General features: G+C 38.9%; 1 protein-coding gene across 1 annotated transcript in view; it reads left to right on the top strand.

The window, feature by feature from the left end:
- Positions 1 to 17,277, top strand: part of TASP1 (taspase 1) — a 259,816-nt gene that overhangs the window by 181,904 nt on the left and 60,635 nt on the right. The gene's annotated exons all lie outside the window — the stretch shown is intronic.

Genomic DNA, 17,277 nt, shown 5'->3' with positions numbered 1-17,277 from the left:
ATCTACAATATGGTTTTATGTTTTTGTTATTTTCTTCTTATAAAAATTCTATTAAAGTGGTTTTTGAGCATAAAGGATTATTGATTGATAATTTCCTAAAGCCCCCTGTTATATGTACGCCATACTGTTTTTCAAATTTTATTTACCTAAATGATCAGGTATAACTCACAGAACACAGTTTTCATTTTTCACCCTTCTCAACATGTTATGGACAAAAAAACTGGTTTTCCTAATGGGTTATATTGCTTGTCTTTTCCTACTAGGGGCCTACTTTTATTTTTGGCCCTTTTCTCATTACAAGCTTTTAAATTTAATTTTATCTTATTATTTCATTACTTTATTATTTTATTTTTCCTTAGGGTTGCTTGAGTTTGGCAGTCTACTGCTGATTCTTCTGTAAGTTAAAACAAAGATGACTGACAAATCAATTTGGTCTTTCAGTGCCATTGGTAACATGTTAATTCTAGTAGAGATCCTTTTACAAATACAAATGAAGGAAAGGAGTTAAAAATTTTTGGTTACCTTTGCTGTCTTTCTAGCTGTTCTGGAATGAATAAGATCTCACTCTTCAAGAATGTTCTTAAAAATTAAGAAATTCATGGCTCTCATTTTTGCCTGTTGGCCAGTCTTTAAGACACTTATGGTTTACTTCTGCAGTTTCTCTTTTCATTTTATTTATTAGACGTAGTAAAAGGTTATCCACAGCCCAAGGCTTCTAGGCATGTGTAGACTCTAAAAGTCTACAATTAAATCAAATAGGGCAGCTGAAATTCCACAACAAAGATGAAAAAAAGTTTTAGGGCTTTATTTAGTGAAGAATGACAAGCTGAAAAATAGATCCTGCTCAGCACCCTACAGTTAACAAATTAGAGCTCTGCTGAATTAGGATGCAAAGGGAATTCCAGAGATGAACAAGGCCATGATGGACCCACAAAGGGAAGGAAATTGGGGCAGTAGACCAGGAAAAGAATTTAACAGGAAACGGTAGACCTCGCTGTGCCCAGGATTCTCTGACAACTGTCCTCAGGGCCCCACAGTGGATCTTACATAATGGTAAGGGGACATGTAAATAACCTGATTGAAATGACAGGTCTAGGTGTATGACTGCATACACACATTTCCAGTGTGGTACATGGGCCTCCTCATGGAGAGCAGTGACCCAAATGCTCTCCTTGGCAGAGCACCTGCCGTCAGTCCCCAGTGTAATTTCTTCTTGTCCCACTTCTATTCTAAGCAGTATCTGCTGCAGCATGTACTCAGTATGGCGGTGAGGGATGTGGTCCATTTGCCACCTCACTGGACCTTGGCAAGGGGGGCTATCCAGGGAACATGGGGATATCTCTGCACTCACTGAGAAACTCTCACCTGGACTACCATAGAAACATCCTCAGCAGTCTTCCTGCTTTTTCCCATGACAACTACCCTCAACCCAGTCTATTCTCCACATAGCAGCCTGTTCCAGTTCCTTCTCTATTGCTTTGATGGCCCTCCACTGTAATGAGGATAAAATGCAGACATTGTCTCATGACATCTCTGATGTGATTCCTGCTTGTTCCCTCAACTTCATCCTTGGTCATTCTCCTCCCTTGCTCATTATGCTGGCCTTTCTGGTCTTCTTTTTGTTTTTTGTTTTTGTTTTTGTTTTTGTTTTTACAAATTCTCAGGTTCTTTCACACTTCAAGACCTTGGCATGTGCTATTTCCTGTCTGGAATGTTTCCCTTTCCAATCTTCATCTGGTTCCTTTCTCCTCATCTTTTAGTCAAAATTAAAATGCCACCTGCTGTGAGATGCCTGTGAACAATGGGTCCTACCTGCCTCCATTAGTCTCCTTCTTAGTCCACTGTTTGTTTCCATTGTGGAACTGTCACAATTATAAATAATGTGTGCATGTATTTTCTTGTTTGGCTATATCCCCCATCAGAATGTAACCTCCCTGTGAGCTAAGACCAAGTGTATCTTGTTTACCAATGTAATCCAGCACTCAGAACTGGGTTGAATACGTAATTAATAGGTAAATGAAGGAAAAGTAACACTGATATTCACACACTCTTACAGATGATCGGTCACCTTTTGTTGCCCCCCCTTCCCTTTCAGTATAGCTTTTTTATTTTCCTTAACCCAATTTATGTGTGTGACACTCCCAGCAGGAAGAGAATGCCTTGCAACTCTCATTGTGGGAGCTCTGGGGTCTAGCAGTTTCTTTCTTGACTTTTTGAAACAACTAAAAATATTATTGGAGCTCTGTTAGGAAATTAAGTCCTTGGTTAATGTGACCACTGTTATCACCTTGCTAAGCAGATCTTGGAGATGGTACTACTTTTTTTTTTTAAGATTTTATTTATTTACGAGAGAGAGAATGAGAGACAGAGAGCATGAGAGGGAGGAGGGTCAGAGGGAGAAGCAGACTCCCTGCTGAGCAGGGAGCCAGATGCGGGACTCAATCCCAGGACTCCAGGATCATGACCTGAGCCGAAGGCAGTCGCCTAACCAACTGAGCCACCCAGGCGCCCATGGTACTACTTTCTTGATCACTGATTGCTCTCTCTTATAGCTTCATCTCATTCTTCCCTTTTGCCATAAGATCCCTTGGGTTGGTTTCTTCCTCTGCAAGTTGATCAGTTCTGGACCACTGGTTCCTTGACATTCCCCTCTCATCTTTTCAGTTTAGGCAGTTTGATTTGTTTGTTCTCATGTCGTTTTTCCCACTGTGAACATCTCCCTAGACATTCTTTATACTGTTGGCCCTTGGATCTCCAGACTCTCCTCCTGTCCTTTCTCTTCTTGGCTCCTCTCATTACTCCTTAAAAGACTCAGTTGTCTCTTTTCCCAGTGTTGCCTGTGCCTGGGACAGCATTCTTCCCCATGCCCACAGTCAAGTAGCTTTTTAATCCTTCTCTAGGTCTAGATCATCTAGTAGATATTAAGTGCTCACCTTATTCTGAGCGCTCTGCTCTTCTGTATGACTTTTTTCAAAGTTCACCTTGTGTAAATAGTCAAGAGTTGTGACTACTCATTCTAGAGCTTTCTAGTAAGTATGCCCTTCTCAAGTCTTAAAACACCTAACACAAGGCCCATTAATGGGCTATCCATTCATTCATCTAATAGATACATTTTTTAAAGATTTTGTTTATTTGAGAATGAGAGAGAGAGAGACAGAGTGAGAGAGAGTGCATGCAGGAGAGAGCACAAGAGCAGGGGGAGGGAGAAGCAGATTCCCCGCTGAGCAGGGAGCCCGATGCGGGGCTTGATCCCAGGATGCTGGGATCATGACCTGCCCTGAAGGCAGCCAATTAACTGACCGAGCCACCCAGGCTCCCCTCATCTAATAGGTATTTATTGATCACCTGTTAGGTGTCAGACACTATTCTAGCGGTGGCTGGTGAACAAGAGGCTCTGTATATGTATGTTCCATCTATACATATTGCTCTTACATTCTAGTGGGATATATGTACATATTTATAGTATGTGTATAAGTATTTGCATATATGAGTTTGTATATGTAAATATTTAATCTATATTATTAAATGCTGTTCACTAGCTTTTAGCTAAGTAAATTGTGTCTTACCAACAGGATTATAAATTTTTCAGAAACAAAAATTTTTTTGTGTGTTTGCATACCTGCTTGGTAGAATGCTGTACAGAACATGTATTTAATGAGTCCAATGACTTCACTAAATATAGAATACATAAGAATTGCATTCAAGTGATACACAAAACTCCACATATTATTGTGTTGATACATTGTCTAATTGCAGTCTAGCCCTCTGTGTGATGACCTTCTGCATTAATGGGTGTCTGCACTGTTATGTGTTCAGGATATGTTAACTCACTATACATGGGTACAGGACAGATTCATTTAAAGTTCACAGTGTAAAAATGCAATGTTTCTAGAACTAGAGTTGTAAGCTCAAACACTGATAGAAAATTGCATTTAAGTCTGGTGATGGGTATTAAAGAGGGCACGTTCTGCATGGAGCACTGGGTGTTATGCACAAACAATGAATCATGGAACACTATGTCAAAAACTAATGATGTAATGTATGGTGATTAACATAACAATAAAAAATTTTTAAAAAGAAAATTGCATTTATAATTACTTAACTATATGTGTCTCAATATGATAATAAATATAAAAAATATTGAAGCATCCAGAAACTTACAGGAATCTCAATATCAGCAATCACCATTTGCTAAGGAAAAACACTCCTATGTCTCTTCTGTCAGTACTTCACTTTAACACTTGTGGTCACCAAATGTGTGTTGGGGGGGTTTCCCACACCAGGCAATTCTCTGATTTTCTGATATCAATCAGTTTGGTGTCCTACAATTGAACTCACTTCTGATACTATCTACTTGTAGATAGCATCACATCCCACAACTTAAGGGCTCAGGATTTCACAGGATTGCATTACCCTCCACCCCCAACTCCAGATGCCACTCACAAACCCAGGTTGTCATCTGTGCTATGGATATAAATTTGAGGTTAACACGACCCTCTTCTTAGGTTTAATTAATTTGCTGAAGTGGTTCACAGAACTCAGGAAAACAGTTTACTTATGAGGCTACTGGTTTTTCAAAAAAGGATATAACTGAGAACCACCAGATGGAAGATGCATAGGGCAAGGTGTGTAGGAAGGGGTTGGGAGCTGCTGTGCCTTCTCTGGGCTCACTGCTCTCCCTGTTGTCAACACAAAATGAACAAACCTTTTAGAATATCCTAAAGTAAGAAAGAGCATTTTATTCAAGCCCAAATTGGGACAGCTGCTTGGAAAGTGTTCCTAAGAATGAACAATTTTTACAGGGTTATATACTTTTTTACACCTTGTAAAAGCTCAAAAGATTATAGATGAGCATTTAGGTAGGAATCATGAGTTTTATCATAAAGGAATGGAGGGAGTAGGAGAATTGATTGATTATTTCAAGGATGCAGTGGTTTTCCTTTGGGTTACTCATTCACAAAGCAGATGCACAAGACATGTGTGGCAGGCCATAAATCAAGCTTTTGGTTTGAACAAAGTTTATATACAGTAATGTTGACTTAGAAAGAAATCTAAAATGGCTTCTCTTGGCTATCAGGCCTGCTTTTTCTCTCATCACTGTATCCACTAACCCGGAAGCTCTCCAAGCCATATCTTTTTAGGTCTTTATTGAGGCTTCATCACATGGGCACGATTGTTTAAATTATAGGCCATTGATGATTAGTTCAAATTCTAACTCCTCCTTCTGCCCTGAGGTGAAAGGTGTGGGGCTGAAAGTTTCAACCCTCTGTAATCACTTGGTTGGTTCCCTTGGCAGCTAGCCCCCATCCTTAGGTTACCTAGGGGCTTTCCAAAGTTACCTCATTTACATAAACTCAGGTATAGTTGAAAGGGGCTTGTTATAAATAACCAAAGTTACCCATTTTATTTTTATTACTCCAAAGCTATTGCAGGAATCAGGAACAAAACTAAATATTATAACAATAAATGTCTCTATGGCTCTCATATAGGAAATTACATGGGTTTTAGGAGCTGTGTACCAGGAACTATGGTCAAAGAACAAAATATATATTTCTTATATCACAACAATCACACCATTTTTTCAGGCTTTCCAGACAGACTATATGAAGCCAATTTTGCCCCGCTACAATAGATTTATTTATTTACTTAAAAGCAAAATGCATGAGAGCACACAAAGTAGGTGCTGCATTAAACTGACTCTATGTTTGAATGAAAAGCATGATGGTAAGCCTCAATGTCATGTACTTCTGCACAATGAGCAGGATCCAGCCTTATCAAGTAAAAAGTGAAGAAAGTTTGTTCACAGGACAAAATGCCATATGTGCTGAAACAACTCGAGAAGGAAAAACTCATTGAGCAGAATGAACAGCAACAGATGGGTATATAGTCTTCCTAAATGTCTGATGTTCTTTGTGGGTCTTTGTGCAGTAAGTAATTGGTGGAGACAATCTGGTGAACTCTCAGATGCTTATCTGCATTATTTGATCACATTGATTTTGTTGACTAAGTCAAGATAAATACCAGCATAGCCCTGCTGAAGCAAATTACAATGCTCATTAACATTGGTCCCTTGGACATAAGATAGTTCGCAGGGATGGAATCTAGGATTCAATGAGAAATAACTGTCTATCCAGAAAACTTTGTTTTGTATTTCAAACACTTCGGATTGATTTGTTGACCTAAATATTTGGCAATTCAGCAGACAACTTGCTGTCCAACCTCTCTTAGAACTGAGGGGTCTAGTTTTGGTTTTGTCTTGTTTTGTGAGTAGGCTGAGCGTTGCTGAAAATGATTTTCTTGATTTGAGAATATTACGGATGGTGACTACAGACTGTAGTTAATCAGATAAGATGGATCAGAAGAGAAAACTGACCATGAAGAAAAAAAAAATTTGGTTTTTTTATACTAACATCTCAGAAGATATTCTAGAAAGATACTTATTTGATCCCTTTAAACTAAATAGAGGCATGCTTGCAGATTTTATTTTAGGGACGCCATGTCACATTTCTTTGTCTAAAAATTCACATGGCTCCACCATTTGGAGGTGTCAGGAATATAACTATCTCCATCTTCAGGCTTTCCTTGGAAAAATTTACCAGGACAACCTAAGTGTTAAGCAAAATCACAATTTTATTAAATTATGTTCACATGAAAATTCCAGTGAGGATGAGAGGTAAAAGTATAAGCAAGTTTATTCTTAAGATCATATGGAAAGTTCACATGAAAGTAACAAAGAATATTGTGAAAATAATGAATAATGAGAGGAAACTGGCCCAGTCAGGTATACTAGAAAGCTATAATAATTAAAGCCATTTGGTATCTGTATGGGAATAGTTTCATCAATGGAACAGGATAATCTAGATTCAGATGCAAATACATATGGGTATGTAATGTGTGATAAAAATGCATTTCAAATCAGTGGGTAAGAGATGAATTTTCCAACAAATTTATGTTGGGCAATTTGCTGACCATTTAGGGAAAACAGTAATAAATCAATAAAAAATAAAGCAGGGTCTTCACTGTAGTCCTTATCCCTAAATTAATTCCGGATGGACTGAAGTTTTAAATGTAAAAACTGAAATTATAAAAGCACAAATAGAAAAAAATGGACTGCTTATTTTCATAATTTTGGATTACAGAAAAACTTCCAGGACAGAAGCTGTAAAGGAAAGCAGTTGATAAATTTCACCACATAAGCATTAAAAACTTCTCTATTACAAAAAAAGTCATAGACAAAAATCAAAATATATATAACAAACTGAGGGAAAATATTTACAACACACATGACCAAATACTGCCTTAACGTGTAAAGAGTTTAGCAAATTAGTAAGGGGAAAGAAAAAACCCAAGGACCTGACAAAAATGGATAAAGGAAATTTTCGGTTTGGGATTATGTTCGACTAATGTGACAGAAACCCAGCTGTAGGGGCTTAACAAAATGAGGGCTTTTCTTTTCTCACATAAGAAGTCTGAAAGCAGTCCAAAGCTGGCACGGTGGCTGCACCGTGCATCAGAAGCCCAGACTCTGTTGGGTAATCTTTAGTGGGTGGCTGCTTTATTCTTCATGGCCACAAGATAGCTGTGCCACCTCCAGGCACTACATCTGAGGCAAACAGCAGCAGCTAAGACACATCTGCTAGAAACTCTGCCGCTTGACCTGCCAGATGCAAAATAAGTATGTATCAAGACACCAATATCTGAATTGCTGTTCTCTCACTTGCTTGGATTTTTCTCCTCAGATGTCACCATCAGGGAAGCTGTCCCTGACCATCCTAATTAAAATGCTCTCTCCCTCTCAACCCATGTTAGCACTGTATCTCCCTTATGTTGCTTGATTTCCCTTTCTTGTACTGTCTGTTGTCTATCATAGCATAGATGACTTGGTATCTTAGTCCATTTGGGTTGCTAGAACAAAATACCACAGATTGGGTAGCTTATACACAACAGAAACTTATTTCCCACAGTTCTGGAGGCTGGAAATCCAAGATCAGGGTGCCAGCATGGTCAGGTGAGAGCCCTCTTCTGGATTGCAGACTTCTCATTATAACCTAATATGGCAGAAAGGGCAAGGGAGCTTTCTTGGGCCACTTTTGTAAGGACACTAATCATTTCCCAAAGGCCCCATCTTCTAACACCATCACATTGGGCATTTTTCAATGTATGAATTTTGAAGGGTACAAACATTCAGACCATAGCAGTTGGGGACACAGATTTTACCTTAATCACTGCATATCCAGGGCCCTATACAGTGCTTGACACAGAGTTGATTCTTAAATTTTTTATAAAAGTGAATCTGTATGAAATATGAAATATTTGTTGAATGAATGTTATACTTCTCAAATTCATGGCTTTATTCTAGTATTAATAAGCAATTATGAATTTATACCACCACACCCTACCCCCACTGGGGACAGCTTGCCCAGTCTGGACCCCTGTCTTCTGCCACTGTCACCATTTTGGCCTCTTCTGCCTTGTGACACTCCTGGAGATGGAAGTTAGATGGTAACTAACTGTGGGGCAAAGGTGTTCTCTGTATTCCCCAGCAGCAGCTTGGGGTGACCTGTTAGAGTCTGAGGGTAGAGAATCCTCTTCTTGTTAAAGTTAACATGGAAAGTGCCAGGACCAGGGCTGGAAAACCGGACCATTTGTTTTCCCCTCCAGTGAATCTTCCAGTTGCCTGTAGGCCATTCCCACTTTCTTTCTGTCAGGGATTCACATTTCTCATCCTGTCATTGCTGTGTAAGGGTGATTTGGTGGAATTCTGGATACCTCCACTAGCAGATAGAATGCTGGGCTGGAATGTTCAGGAAAAGAAGATACCTACTGATCCTTCTTGAACTGCTTTAAGATTTTTTTATGAAGTATAGTTGACATATAACATTATATTAGTTTTGAGTGTACAACATACTGATTTGATTATATATATTACAAAATGATGACTACAATAAGTCTAGTTAATATCTGTCACCATATATAGTTAGATTTTTTTCTTCTTTTAAGGCCTACTCTTGGCAACTTACAAATATACAATACAATATTGTTAACTGTAGTCACCATGTTGCACGTTATATTTCCATGATTTATTTATTTTATAACTGCCAGTATGATTTTAGAAATGTACTGTCTTTTCTCCTTAGCTGAATTGTTCTCTTGAGAACAGAGACCCTGTATCAAACTTTAAAAAAAAAAAAATCTCTTGTCATTTCTAGAGCAGTATTAGGTGGCTGTATTCTGTGATTGGTTAAACCAAGAAACAGAAGCTTTAATGAACTCAATTTGGTTTCTTACTTGTAATATTTATGGCAGAATCAATAAATTTATCTACAGACTGTCTCTCTGATATATTTAGGTTCTGATTATAGTTTGGAATTTTCTGTTCTGAAACAAGTTAACTTTTTCTATCTTTCAAATTACGGTAGTAAGGGATTTCAAAAGGGCTATTGGCCACACTCAACTCTTCTCTTTAAAGAGTTAGGGGTTCCTGGGTGGCTCAGTTGGTTAAGTGTCTGCCTTCGGCTCAGGTTATGATCCTAGGGCTCCCTGCTCAGTGGGGAGTCTGCTTCTCCCTCTGCCCCACGCCCCCGCTTGTGCTCTCTCTCCATCCCTCTCAAATAAAATCTTTTTTAAAAAGAGTTAAATTAGAGTCTTTAAAACTATGTTTAAAAATTATCAGAAAACCTCGTATGATGATGATATCCATGAGTTGTGGTAGAGGTGGAACAGGGGTAGTCCTTAGGGTTTGTAGTGAAAGGATCAGGGTCATCGATTAGTGTCCTGATCCCCACTTCCTCTTTGTTTTTCTGAGAGCCTGTCATTTACCTCCCTGTGCATCAGCTTCTTTCTTTTTTAATTTGGTTTCTCATCTGTCAGATGAATATAGTAATAATCATTACATTAGGATTTTTGTGGGAGCAGGAAATGATAGAATGCAGTTAACATACATCTAATAGGATGATGGTGGCGATCTTGTAGACTTCTTTTCAAACGCAAAATGTAGTGGCACTTCGTTAATGGAGCTAGTGCTTCTGAACATCGTGATTGGCTCCTCTCATTATGTTATATAGTCTTCATGTCATTCTGCTAATACTTCACATCCAGGAAAGATTAACCAACTCAAGTGCATCTTTAGGAAAAAGGTCCTTGGTCTTCTAAGAAGTATAAACTATTATCCTACTTCTGTGTTTAAAGAATATTTATAATAATCTCTCTTGTTCTTTTGGAGTTAGAGGTATGTGTTTGCAGTAGGGAACATTCATTATTCCTCAGCCCTCCATTTTCTTGTTCATCTGACCTTCAAACCATCTTTGTCTCTCTCTATTTCTTTTTCTCAATATGTGTAATTCCTCCAAGAGAAAATGACATTCGGGTGATTTGGTGTATAGACTTTAAAAAGAAAGCAATGTGCAGAAATGTATTTGAAAGACAGAGGTTCTTTGTTAAATATAATGAGAAGGTGGACCCCTAGCAGCTGCCTTCTGGCTACAGAATCACTCTCTTGATAAGTTCTCACATGTCAAAGAGGAAGCATTGTACCAGGTTTTGCAAAAGGAGCTTTCATGTTTTGTCTTGCTGGCATCAGGTAATGGCTGGTTGCCACTGTGGGTAGACATGAATCTCTAAAAATACTCCAGCCTACTAGAACTGGTAGAGATATCAGAGATTGTTAGTCCAGTCTCCCAATTTTTCAGATGAAAGAAGAAAGCAAGGTTCAGAGCGGTAAAGTGGCTTGTCTAAGTTCAAGTAGACCACACCAAATATGAGATCCTGACTTCCTGGTTCTGTAGCCCAGTGTTCTCTTCATTTGTGTTTCCTGGATCTCTGTATTGTCTGTCCATCCATGACTCCACTCCACTGGCCTCTTGGTCACAATTGACTGTTCTAGGCTTAATCCCTAACTGGAGCCAGGATAGTCAAGTTTTTGAATTTTCTTAAATCCAATTGATGCTCCCTGAGAATGTTAAAACTGAAAAAGAGGAACTCTCTGGTGGTGAAAGTTGTCAGGAATATAGTTCTGGAACTATTGATGGGAATTACTATCCATAGAGAGCTGTTTCCTACTGTTACTGAAACCCATCACATCCCTACCATTGGATTTTATGAGCCAGCAAATCCTCCTTTTTATTGAAGATCATGCTAATTAAGATTCTGGTACTAGCAATCAAAAGAATATGGATTAATATTCTCATTGAATTCTCTACTTTAATACTTACAGTGATTTTCCTTTCAAATTTCTTCAAATTCTTCATCCTTAAAAATCATGGAACAAATTTAGTAAGTAGGTATCTCATTTGTTTACAGTATGGATTTACAATTTAAATGAATATTCAGATTAGATACATTTGATCACAGTAACTATTTCTCTTACCATCTGTAATTATAATTTCATTCCATAACAGTTTTAGACTTGGATATTTAAGCAATCTGTTAGGGACTTTTTATTAGGGTGAATGAAGCTTAATTTTTATTATTTATTTATTAATCTTCTTTAGATATTTTATGCAACTTCTTGCGCATATATTAATGGAACTTTGGATTGTCTTATTTTATTAATTTTTACCCCCAATTCCCTGTATGGGTATGAAAAGCACCTAACACAGTGCCTAAAATGTCACTCCATGTTAATTTTTCTTTTCTTACTGGGAATAATAAGAAATAGTGTTTCCTTATATACAGAGACTGTTCAACATTTTAACTTGGAAAATTGATATCCTATCACCACCACTGAATGTCAGTTGAACACTGGTTCTGGCTGTTGTGGAGGGTTAACCAAGTAGGTACAGTAATAGATCTTGTTCAGCCTGACAGTTTTTGAGAACCAGCAAAATGCTGAAGTGTCTTCCTACCATCATTGTTACTACCACCAAATGTTTAAATAGCTCTTCAGAGGTGGTAGAGTTCATATGTATAATTCAGTCCTTATAACAACCAGAAAGATGTCTTTTAATATCCATGATTTATAATTTAAGAAACCGAAGCATGGATTACAAAAAAAATGTCTTTCTTAAGAATACATAGTTGCTACCCTCAGACTCAAAACAAGGCCTTCTGTCTGAGTCAGTATTTTTTTTTTTAAACATCACAGTGATAATATGAAATCTGAGTACTTTCCATGAAAAACTTGAAATCTTCAAACATACTCTAATCATTGTTTCATTAAATTATTGAATGAATGCATACTGAGAGGGGGAAGTCCAGCTGTAGCTTCGATGGTGCCCTGGGGGCCCCATCTCCTTTCACTGCATTAACATCCTGTCTTGCTATCTTCAATGCCACACTGCAGTGGTGTAAGTGGGAGTGTGTGTGTGTGTGTGTGTGTGTGTGTGTAGGAGGTTGGGGATAGGAGAAGGCGGTGAATAAGTGAAGCATTTCATTAGTCACTAAAGGTGCTTTAAAGGTGAGATGATACCCTCACCCCAGAGAGGTGTGTCTGTATAAAAGGCACTGAGGATAGATTCAGTTCATGGGGAGAAAAGGATTCAGGAAGAATAGTTCACAAATGGGCCCAGGGGGAAATCTTGGAGAAATGGGATACAGGAAGTCCAATTTAGCTAAAGCATTTGGTGTGTAAAAATAAATAGGGAGATAAGATTGGGAAGAGAGAGGAGGACTGTGCCAGGCTAAGGCATTTGGACATTGTTCTGTGGGCACCTGGGAGTCATTGGAAGTTTTTGAATGGTTTAATGATGTAATAATAGCTGGGGTGCATACTTCTTATTAGAGTAAACTTTGATGTCTCTGTTTCACATGTCCCCATATTCATTCTGTGAACAGCCCTTTTGGTTCTACTTACAGAGTATATCCCAGACCCAGCTTCTACTGACAGACTCCACTGCCAGCAGGCTCACCTCAGCCACTGTTATCTGTCATTTGGGCTGCCACGGCACCTTTTTTAGTGACTTGTTGCTTCCATGCTTGCCCTGCCAATCCATTTCATACTACAGAGCAACCTTTTGCACGTGCAAACAAGAACTGTTGTTGTCCTGGTTAAAGATTAAATCATCTTTTCATCACACTTGCAGTAAAATCTAACCTTCTTGCTGTACCCACAAGGCCTTTTGTAACCCTATGTGACCTGGCCCTGCCTCTCTTTTTTTTTTTTTTTATTTAAAGATTTTATTTATTTATTTGACAGAGAGAGACACAGCGAGAGAGGGAACATAAGCAGGGGGAGTGGGGGAGGGAGAAGCAGGCTTCCCGCCGAGCAGGGAGCCCGATGTGGGACTCGATCCCAGGACCCTGGGATCATGACCTGAGCCGAAGGCAGACGCTTAATGACTGAGCCACCCAGGCGCCCAGGCCCTGCCTCTCTTTGAATTTATGTTCTGCCCTCTCTTCCCTCTCCCTCACTCAGCTCTTACCACTGTAGTCTCCTTGTATTTCCTGAACATCCAGGTTCCTTCTCACCTTAACGTCTCTGCATTTGCTTGTTCATCTGCCTGGAATGTTCTTCCCTCAGGTCTTCACATGGTTAGCTCCTTAACAAAAGGGGCTTTTTCTGACCCTTGATGTGAAGTAGCCCCTGCTCAAGTCACACCTTCTATCATTTACCAGGATTCATTTTCTTCACAGTGCTTATCAATAACTGGATGAATTTCTTTATTGACTTGTAAATTTACTTGTCCCCTAACCTGTTCAACTAGATGTGAGCAAGGACTTCTTTTTTTTCATTGCTATATCCCCAGTGCCTAGAAGAGTCCTGGCACATAGTACATATTAATTAATTAATTTAGAGATTCGGATGACTGGAGCATGGAGCCTACTACACTGTTTTCAGTATAATGAAAGTACATTGAGGGTCTTGTCAGTGGAAATGAAGGGGCAGAAACTAGCACAAATACAGTCATAGGGAGAACTGTTGGGATTTAACATGGTTTCATGTGTTGAGTCATTGAAGAGGGAAGAGATAGAGAGTTTTGAGCTTGGATGAGCTGTTAGGAACCTAGGAGAAATTCCTGGATTTGGTAGGGAAAGGAACTGTTCTAGAGGTATCAAGAGTTTGAGTGCTGGTGGGGTGGAGGTTTCTAACAGCAGCTGGAATGTGAGCTTATACGAAGTTTCCCATTCCCTGACAGGCATTGCTGCAAAGCAAACAAGGCCTATGGGCTCAGAGAATCATAAGGGAAAACCACATACTCTGCTCAACTCTCTGAACCTTAGGTTCTTCATCTGTAACGTGAAAACACCTCATGGCACAGTAGTGTTGGGGAGGAAAATTTTCCTCTATCCTTCAAAGATTCTTCCACCTGGTTTAAAGATTAAATTGACATGAGACTGATTTACAGGAGAAAGTCAAATTTAATTTCATACATACAGGAACTCCTTATACATGAGAGGTTCAAAGACAAAAAGGTACAATGAGTTATTTATGTCATGCTGAGCTAAGGAATGGGATAGGGGCCTGGGGCTTCAAAGGGGAGGAGGGCAATTCATAGGCAATAAGAAGAACAGATGTTTGGTAATTAGATATTTGCCTTGCCATACAGATGGGTTACTCAGATAAAATTTATTCCTGGTGATAACTCTAATTCTAGGAAAGACCCCCAATTTAGATTCTTCTAGGTAGTTAAGGGTGAGGCAAAAGTTTCTCTTGAGCCCACAGGGTCTCAATTGCCTTCAGCTCAAAATAGTCCACATGCCAAAATGACACATTTTGGGGAGATTTTCTCTGACCCCCTTCAGTGGTTCTGAAAATCAAACTGTAGAACATGAAAGCGTGGAACCAAGCCCTGATGCAGGGTAGTTTCTCAATGACTGAATTTCCTGTCTCCTTACCCCTTCTTTAAGAGGCTGAGGATTAAAAAATTTAGTCCAGTTCCACAGTTTAAATTTGTGTTGTTTTTCTTTGCAAGACAAAACAAGTAAATGGTTTAAAAAGACAATACCCCCAGACTTAAAACGAAAATGAATGATTCCCTGTTCCAATCCAGTCTCCTTTCCCCCAGCTTCCTCTCCCCTGAGGCTACTACTTTTAACTCTCATAGCTATTTCATTTAGAAGTTATATCTGTAATTCAACATAACACATTTGTACTACTATTCCTTCAGTTTTCAATTTTAGATATTGTTTATATATCGAATTGAGATATCTTCATATTCATACCAGGAAAGGGCAAGATTTAATTCCCCTATATTTCCAACCCCAAACCTACACATACTACATGTACCATTCCTCCTCTTAATGTATTATGTCCCCCTCCCTTTTTTTTTAGTTCATCAGTATTGTGAGTTTATATTTTTGGCTCCAGCTATTGACATCTGCACTACATAGTGTACTGTGGTTCTATTTCCTTTCTTACACAAATTATTATTTTTTTTCTGCAGTTAATATTTGCCTCATTATTGTTTAGGTTTCTTTCTTTCTTTTTTTTTTTATACCAGTCACTCTTGATTGTCAAACTTCCCTCAAAATCTGAAACATTTCCTCTTAATAATTTCAAACCCAACATATATTCTGTAAGTCTGATTTATTTTCCCTTTGGAAATATCTTTCCAGCCTCCTCTGGCTTCCTGTTTCAATTTGGACTGTCCACTTTCTAAGCCTGCTGCATAGCTGCATGCCATCTTGGATTCTTTTTCTGTTCTCTTGTTTTGGATCCCCTGTTTCCAGATCTCATTTTTTTTTCTCATTATGGGCCCTATTCCTTCACTTTGCCAAGGCACGTTCATCCTACAGCTTTCTGAGAAGGTACCTGGGAGGTAAATTCTTTGAGACTTTGTAGAGCTTTATTCTGTTTTCACACTTGACTGACATTTTGGCCTAGTATAGAATTCTAGGTTGGAAATAATTTTCCTTTAGCATTTTGAAGAAGGTGCCTTCTAATCTTCTACTTACCAGTGTTACATTGAGAATTTTGATGCTGTTATGATACCCTTGCTTTCCATGTGACTTTTTTTCCCCCACTTGAGAGTTTTTAGACTTTTCTCTTTTTCTTCAATATTTTGATATTTCACAGTGATGTACCTCCATGGCACTTTTTTTTTTTTTTCATGAGTTGTTCTGGGAGGTTGATGAGCCTTTTTAGTCCAAGCACTTACCTTTCAATTCTTGGAAATGTTTTTGAATTCTTTCTTTGAAATTTCATTTCCTCTATGCTCTTTTTCTGAAACTCCTATTATTCAGATATTGGACCTTCTGGCCGGTTCTTCTGATTTCTCTCTCTCTCTTTTTTTCTTTTCTTTTGCTCAATGCATTTGCCTAAGTTTTCTCTGTGTTGCTTTTTAGTTTTGGTCTGTCTTTTCTAGAGGCCTAACTGAAACCACTAGTGATCCTAGGTAGTCTATACTTTTTAACAGTTAAATACCAAAAAGCTGAACTGTGAAAACCTTCTGAATGAGTCATACTTGTCATCTGGAAGCTCTTACCATAAGGCAAATTTTTTAGGGTCTCTCAGATAGGTCTTTATTCCTGAGCTGGTGTGGCTGGAAGGGAGTTATCCAGTCTTTTGTTTGGAGGATATCAGCCTGACTTCTTGTATCCTGGGAGCCTCTGGGTAAAGGAGTTGGTTATTTCACTGTTTAGCATTAAGACTTCCACTTCCACAGCCTATATTCACTGTGGAGCCTCTCTCCTGCCCTATGCTGAGTCTGATGCCCCCAAGACTGAAGTCCCTCTGGTTCATCCTCTCTAAAGAGTAAATATCCTGGCATCTCCTGGGTTAGGAAGAAGTAACTTCCTCTCTGTGCAGGAATCTGGGGCTTTAGATCAGGGGTTGGCAAACTATTTCTGAAAGGACCAGAAAGTAAAGATTTTAGACTTTTTGGGCTATATCATGGTCTCTATCACATATTCTTCTCCTTCTCGTCCTTTTTTTTTTTTAAGATTTTATTTAGTTATTTGACAGAGACACAGAGAGAGAGAGAGGGAACACAGGCAGGGGGTGTGGGAGAGGGAGAAGCAGGCTTCCTGATGTGGGACTTGATCCCAGGACCCTGGGATCATGACCTGAGCTGAAGGCAGACACTGATAAGGGTGTCTTATCAGACTGAGCCACCAAAGTGTCCCTCGTTCCTTTTTCTTTTTTTTAAATAACCCTTTAAATTGTAAAATAAACACGCATCTCTTGTAGACAGTACCAAAACAGGTTGTAGACCAGATAAGTCATAGCTTACTGACACCTGGTGTAGAGGGTCCTTTTGGACACTCTAAACCAGCCATCTTCATTTCAGCCCCACCCCATATCCCTGCCTTCAGAGAAACTGGAGGCTTCCAATTTCCAATTCTTTTTGGGTTTCATGACAAAACTGGGTGATTTCTTATAGGTGACCTCCCCAATTTCAA

Source organism: Leptonychotes weddellii, chromosome 10 (genome assembly GCF_054177405.1).
Source record: "Leptonychotes weddellii isolate Sample4059 chromosome 10, ASM5417740v2, whole genome shotgun sequence".
Lineage (NCBI taxonomy): Eukaryota > Metazoa > Chordata > Mammalia > Carnivora > Phocidae > Leptonychotes > Leptonychotes weddellii.
The sequence above is the reverse complement of the archived record's forward strand: the minus strand, read 5'-3'. Positions and strand labels throughout refer to the sequence as shown.